General features: G+C 50.2%; 1 protein-coding gene across 1 annotated transcript in view; it reads left to right on the top strand.

Annotated features, from left to right (window-relative positions):
• Positions 1 to 3,167: 3,167 nt before the first annotated feature.
• Positions 3,168 to 7,376, top strand: part of SCARA5 (scavenger receptor class A member 5) — a 127,627-nt gene continuing 123,418 nt past the window's right edge. The window contains 1 exon segment of the mRNA XM_030312674.1: positions 3,168 to 3,717. The gene's annotated coding sequence lies outside the window, so the exon portion shown is untranslated.

Genomic DNA, 7,376 nt, shown 5'->3' with positions numbered 1-7,376 from the left:
AACTAAAAATAGAACTGCCCTACGACCTAGCAAATGCATTACCAGGCATTTATCCACGGGAGACAGGTGTGCTGTTTCGAAGGGACACATGCACCCCAATGTTTATAGCAGCACTATCAACAATAGACAAATATGGAAAGAGCCCAAATGTCCATTGATGGATGAATGGATAAAGAATATGTGGTATACACATACACACACACACACACACACACACACAACACACACACACACAATGGAGTATTACTCAGCAATCAACAAGAATGAAATCTTACCATTGCAACTATGTAGATGGAACTGGAAGGTATTATGCTAAGTGACATTAGTCAGTCAGAGAAAGACAAAATTCTATGACTTCACTCATATGAGGACTTTAAGAGACAAAACAGATGAACATAAGGGAAGGGAAACAAAAATAATTTAAAAACAGGGAGGGTGACAAAACAGAAGAGACTCATAAATATGGAGAACAAACTGAGGGTTGCTGAAGGGGTTGTGGGAGGAGGGATGGGCTAAATGGGTAAGGGGCACTAAGGAATCTACTCCTAAAATCATCGTTGCACCAGATGCTAACTAATTGGGATGTAAATTAAAAAAAAATAAAAATAAAATAAAAAAAGAAAGAATAGTTGGAATACATTGAATAAAGGTACACAACAGATGTTTGTTGAATGAATAACTGAATGTATGGATGGAATCCCTGCACATGTAGATGCTCTGGAGGTATGACCCTCAATTTCAGAATTGCTTGGTTTCTCCATATAGAGACTGAGGATGATAACTCCATCCACACCTCTGCCCCAGGGAATCACTGGGACAATCAAATGGAATCATTTAAAGAAAGTAGGAGGCATGTGAGCACATGGACTGTGTTCAGATGTCCGATTGACTTCCATACCCATAGATACAGCCACATTGAAGTCTGTTCAACTCTCCTTCGACACAATCATATTTTCATAATACTGTCTGGGGGAAAATGCCTATTGTAAATGTCTTCTGTAATTGAATGGGAACAAACCATTTTTTTTTTGGACCCTTCTGATATTAGGTGACAAGGAGGTGTCATTTGAGCTACCAGCTGCCTGCAAGACTTCACCCACTAGAATATTCAGCCTCTGGGTCATCCCTACACATCCCTATCAAATGTCCCCTTGCCTGTTTTGGCTGCTCTATTCATATTAGGCAAATATTGGAAACAACCCAAGTGCCCATCAACAGGTGAAGAAACAAATTGTAGTAAATGCATATGTTGGAATATTACTCAGCACAAAACAAAAACCAAAGAAGTAACTTGTGCTACATGCAACAGTAAGGACAAATCTCACCATTATAAAAAGTGGAGTAAACCAGAAACAAAAGAGAGGAATGGCCCCTTGCCTGAAGCCACAGGTTTTAAAAGGATGAGCTTTGATCCTCCTGAAATGTCATAGTTGAACGGTTTCTGGGCCTACGTGTGAGTCTCATGTGAAGAAACTAGACCCCACAAATTGTGTATCATCAATTACCAATACCAAGGAGAGGCTCAGCCAACAGCCTGGACTGCATTTGGGTCCCCGTCCCTCCCTTCCCCTATAGGCAAGGGCACACCAGTGTGGGAGTATTAACAACTGCTCTTTGTTTTAGGTAAAGGAAGACATCGCCAGGGTCTTACTAACGTGCTGATATTTCTTGCTAATAAACACATCTCTGCAGCAAAGATCCCTGGACAGAACATGTTGAGCACATTTCTGGCTCTTTTTACGATTGTATTCCTGGACATGTTGGTGAATCGATGGGTGATTAAAGACCACTTTTTCATGAGAGGTAGTATAGGGCATAGCAGGGCACAAATTGTAGAGTCATATTGCCTAGGGTGGAATGTAGCTCTGCCACTTACAGGCTGCTTGACCTTGGACAAGTCACGGAGTTCCTCTGTCTCTAGAAGTGGGAATAATAACAGGACCTATCTCATTTAATGTTAAATGAGTTAATATATGAAAAGCACTCAGAAGTGCCTATCACGTGGTATATAAAGTGTTTTTCCTCTGCTTCCTGCCTCTCCCCCTGCCTCCCCCCTCCCTCTTTCCTCACTCCCCTCCTCCACCTCACCTCCCCTTTGCTCTTATTATATTATTTTTATTACTACTACTGTTTTTTCCCTCTGTAAAATGGAGCCTCATATTGGAGCTGCTTCCCAGAGATGGTCAGGAGGTTCAGTCACTGAAAATGACTAAGACCTTTCAGATTCAGTCATGGGTTGGCAACTGCACTATGGGGAATGCTGAGCCCTGGCACTTTGTTCTCATGTATGAGGTCTGACCCTCCGGTATTGAGACTGAATTTTTTTTTAATATTTATTTTTGAGAGACAGAGACTAAGTGGGGGAGGGGCAGAGAGAGAGGGAGACACAGAATCCGAAGCAGGCTCCAGGCTCTGAGTTGTCAGCACAGAGCCTGACGTGGGGCTCAAACTCATGAACTGGGAGATCATGACCTGAGCTGAAGTTGGACATTTAACCGACTGAGCCACCCAGGCGTCCCGAGACTGAACTTTTAACCAATACATGGGGATGTATTCATGAACATTACCTTCAGAGCTCTATCCTCAGGGCAGGGGTGGGGGGGGGTGTGTACTTGTAAATGGAGAGGTCAGCCATGGCTCAAACTATTTTTGGAATGTCCCTGATGCCTTTCCCCATCACCACCCCAATCTGAATATAATTACTCTCTTAACATTTTGGCAAGATCACCTTTTAAAAATGTTTTAGGTCACACTTAGGTTGACAGTTATTTGTGCCTGAGTGCACCTCTCATCCTGGATTGCAACCCCCTTGAGGACAGGGAGCCCGTCTTACTCATTCTTGCGTCCCCTGGACCTTATGCAATGTCAATGCTCCATAAATGCTGGCTTTGTTACAGGGCTGCATTGAGACTGTCTTTGGAAAGTTCCTTCAGCGGTCACAGAACACTCTTCTGAATATCTCCAGTGTGGCTAATCTGTGTTCTCTGGGAGTGGATGTGACTTCAGAAAACACGTAAATTAATTCTAAGCCAAGTTTGGTGAATGAATTGAGCAATGCCAATTCTGTCCTATAAATAAGTTCCTCAGACTGGTTTCTGGTGTGGCTCATGAGCCAGGTCTAGCTTCCATTCCTGTAGAAGCTTTCCAAAAATTATTTTGAGCAGGGTTTTAGGTTAGGTGTGCGGTGTCCCAAGACAAGGCTGATGTCACTGCTCTGGACTAATGGGGAGAACCGGGAGGCTGTAATGCTGAGATTGGCCACCAGAGGGGGACGAGTTCCAGACCCCAGGGGAGCTTCGGCAATTGCTCCAAGAACTTTATAAAGACTGGCCGCCAGAGCAGCTGCAGTTCACATCTCCTTCAGTATCTAGCAGAGCTGCGGGTGCCTTCACAGAACATCTCCCGAGCGCTGCCTGTGGCTGACTGAGGCGAGACACCAAGACAGGGACTCCCCAGCCACAGGCCCTGAATCAGGCACAAGGTTGAGTGCTGCCTCCTGAACCTGAGCCTCCCAGAGAAGGGACCCCTGAGACAAGTCACTGAGCACCGGGGCAGCCTCCTTCTATGACTCCGTCTGGCTTTGGCTGGCTGTGGGGACAAGCTCTGCGGGACTGCCTGGGTCTCCGTGCGGTGACAGCAGCCAGCCCATCGGCCACCATGGCGAATGCCGGAAACTGAGGAGACGGGCTCTTCTGTGGCCTCACTGGGGGCACTCAGGTGAGTCTTGGCACTAACTTTGTCCTGGCACCTGAGCACAGCGTCCCAACGGCGGCTGGGGGACACGGATGCGGCAGAGGGAGCAGGGCTCTGCCTTTGGGCATCTCGGATGCGGAGCACAGAGTTGCAGCACCAGCTGGGAAGGGCCTCCACGCTGTGGGCCCGCGGGGGTCCGCTGGCGTGAGCCCACGTTTGGGGAAGCTTTTGCCTTCATGGCCACTCTACCTGGCTCATGCCGCAGCTCAAGAGCCTATTCTGGGAGCAGATGGCACAGGTGACTGTCCCTCTATACGTGTGAAGTGCATGTGCGTGGGCACATGCGTCCAGTGGTGGGATGAACGAAGGGAGAGCTTGTCTATAAAACATCTGCACATTTCCAGCTTTTTAAAAACTGTATAAAAAAATTTTTTAGGGGCGCCTGGGTGGCTCAGTCGGTTGGGGCGGCCGACTTCGGCTCAGGTCATGATCTCACGTCCGTGAGTTCGAGCCCCGCGTCGGGCTCTGTGCTGTCAGCACAGAGCCTGGAGCCTGTTTCAGATTCTGTGTCTCCCTCTCTCTCTTCCCCTTCCCTGTTCATGCTCTGTCTCTCTCTGTCTCAAAAATAAATAAACGTTAAAAAAAATATTTAAAAAAAAATTTTTTTTTAAGTTTATTTATTTTTGAGAGAGAGAGAGAGAGAGACAGAGCACAAGCAGGGGAGGGGCAGAGAGAGAGAGGGAGGCATAGAATCTGAAGCGGGCTCCAAGCTGTCAGCCTGCCTGCGGGGCTTGAACTCACACACCAACTCACACACCACAAGAACACGACCTGAGCCAAAGTCCAATGTTTAACCCAATGAGCCGGCCAGGTGCCCCTGCACCTTTCCAGCTTCGGGTTATGATTTAGGTTAACTAAGTACAGTTAGAGGACAGGGTCGTATTCATGGTTTTTTTTTTACTTGGTTTTGATGAGTTTAAAGCTGTATGATTCAAGGAGGAGACGCGAACCCTGCAGAGTTAGATGCCGGGACCCAGGGACACTGTATTTGCAGCCACAAGTGAGGCTTATGCCACTTGCAGCAGCAGCAAGAATTAATTGAGTCCTTCTGCTGCCCAGAGAGTGACTTGAGAGTAAGGGTCCGGATTCATATTCACGATTGCTTACTGCAAAGGGGACCCAAAAGGCATTATTCCCGAGCCCGGCCAGGCAGGAGGGAAGCCTCAGGAACCTGAAGATGCCCCCCACCCCTACCTAACTTCTTGGAGGGATCAGAAGATGCCGGGGGTGGGGGTGGTTTCTCACCAGACTCCACCACCGACTCCCTGTGCGCCCTTGCTCGGAAAGCCCTCCGTGTGCACCATCCCCCCCCGCCCACCCCCCCCCCCCCGCCCCGGCCTGAAATAACTGAGTGGCTGGTGGATGTGCTTCTCCCCTTCACAGAGGTGATGGCCTGAGGCTGAACAAGCTCAGCTGATTGGGCCAGGTTCCTGAGGAGTAGGAAGTGGCTCCAGGATAGAACCCTGTGTCCTCTGAGCTCCCCACCCCCCACAGGCCTGTATGGAGCTGCCTGGGTTGGAGCTAGGGGTGTCTGAGTGCTTCAGCTCTAACATGTAGCATCCTAACATGTAGCTCTAACATCCCTAAGAGGCTGGTGAGATTTCCTGTCCCTGGGAGAGGAAGGCCCCACTCTTGGACTTGAAACAGGCTCCTTGGGCTTTATCCACATGCCACTTTGGTGTCCACACCCTGCCCATATTTCCATGGTCCCGGTCCCCTCCCTGCTAGCTCTTATAGCCTCTCCTTGGTCCCAGGGCCTCCACTGACCCTCTGCGCTCCCTGGTCTGGGACCCTAAAGGTGGCTGCCAAAGGGACGGATACGTGCTTCCTGGACGAAGCAGCCTTGTGGCTGGGTCAGTGCCCTGGGTGGGAAGCCTTTGCCTGGTGCCTCACCCTCCTCTGACATCATTGGTTCTTGCCTCTTTGGCAAGATTGCCCAGATTGGCTTATCTTTAAAATGGGAACAACCGACTGATGCTACCTTCCCCACTGTGGTCCTGGTGGGGCAGAGAGATCCCAGATGGCAAATGGTCTGTAACTCATGGGTGTGTGTGCACGCAAGGGATGTCTGTCATCTCTATGGTCACCACAGTTGGCAGTGAGTTGCACCTTGCTCGAGAGCACAAACTTGGCCCCCAAGGCTCTGAGACCAAATGACCAAAGGGTGCAAATTCCTGCCCCCTTTCCCCAAGAAAGAAAAATAGCTCAAAATAAAACCTGGGGCAGACAGAACATTCTTAGGTTTCATTCCCAAGTAACAAACATTAGCAAAGCTGGCTGAGCGTTTCCAATCTCATCTCACTCACATCTGGCCTCTGCTCTGCCCCAGCCCCTCTTCTCAACAGGCTCCCCAGGGCTTCTGCTCCATCAGCCCAGGGCTGTGGAGGGGAGAGAGGAGGGCCGCCCTATAGACACATTCCAGATAACAAGCCATGCATTCCAGCTCTGGTCCAGGAGCTGATCGGCAGAGGGGAAGGTGGAAATGAAGACAGGGCTAACCTGGCCAAGCTCATCTCCACACCCCCACTGCCAGCATGGCAGTGCCCCATCAAGCTCTGTGTGATCTCTGGGCAGCAGCGCCTGTCGCCTTTGGCAGAGAGAGGATTATCGCTTGCAGAAGAGACACTGGCCTCCTGCTTTGCAGCTCCCCAGGATCGAGGCCAGTAGGAGGGGTGCCGCACTAGCACTTATGAAACAGGGAGGGTCCCCTGCAGCTTAGCAGCGGTGGCGCTGCTCGGGGGCCCCACCTAGAGGTCCATGGTGGGTGGAGGACTTGGATGGAGCATGGGTGTTGGGAGCTAGCAAACCGGACATGACTGCAGCACAGAGAAGCTGGGTGGGAGCGGTTTAGGGGCTCCCCGGGGCAGGGAGAAGAGATCCTGGCAGAGCTGTGGGCTCCCCTCTCCCGCAGGCTGGAAGAAAGGCCCACAGAGACCGTGAACACCCTGACTATGCGTGCTTGCATGCATGTGTGTGCAGGGCATGCCTGTGTGCAGGGCATGTGGTACCTCATTACTAGAAGAAATAAGAATGGAAGCCCCTGTCCATCCTTCCAGGCCATCAGAAGGACAGTTGTATGGAACCTGGTCAGTTCTGACCTCTTCTCAGCCCTGAAGTCAGAGGTCTCTGGAGACATAGGTCAAGCCATGAAAGTAAGGGGGTTACGTTTTGCTCTGCCTGCCAGAGCGGTTCAGCTAGGCTCCTCATCCATTATCCCTATTTACTGAGACATGCTAACGCCTCCTTCCCCACTGTGCCTCGGAAGAGGAACTGATTGGCTGCTCCCTTCAGTCAGCAGTCACTGTTCCCAGCACCACCCGCCCCCCCCACTCCCCCCTGCCCACCTGCCAGGCCCCCCATCATCTCCTCCCAGGTGGTAAACCCCTGGCTATCTGGGCCTCAGGGTTGAGTTTGCTCCATGCCGGGCCTGGGACCCCTCCATCCTCCCCGGGCCTTTTATCTTCCAAAGAATTTGCTCTTTAAAAGTGGATTTTGGGGGGGTTCAATATCCAGATAGTCAAAAAGCATCAGGGCCAAAGGTCAAGCTACACTGATGGCTGGCAGGGAGCTGAAAGTAGAAAGTAATTTGTAAAATCACTGAGCATCTATATCAGAGAAAGAAT

The sequence above is a fragment of the Lynx canadensis genome, chromosome B1, assembly GCF_007474595.2.
Source record: "Lynx canadensis isolate LIC74 chromosome B1, mLynCan4.pri.v2, whole genome shotgun sequence".
Taxonomy (NCBI): Eukaryota; Metazoa; Chordata; class Mammalia; order Carnivora; family Felidae; genus Lynx; species Lynx canadensis.
This window is presented reverse-complemented; position numbering and strand designations above follow the sequence as displayed.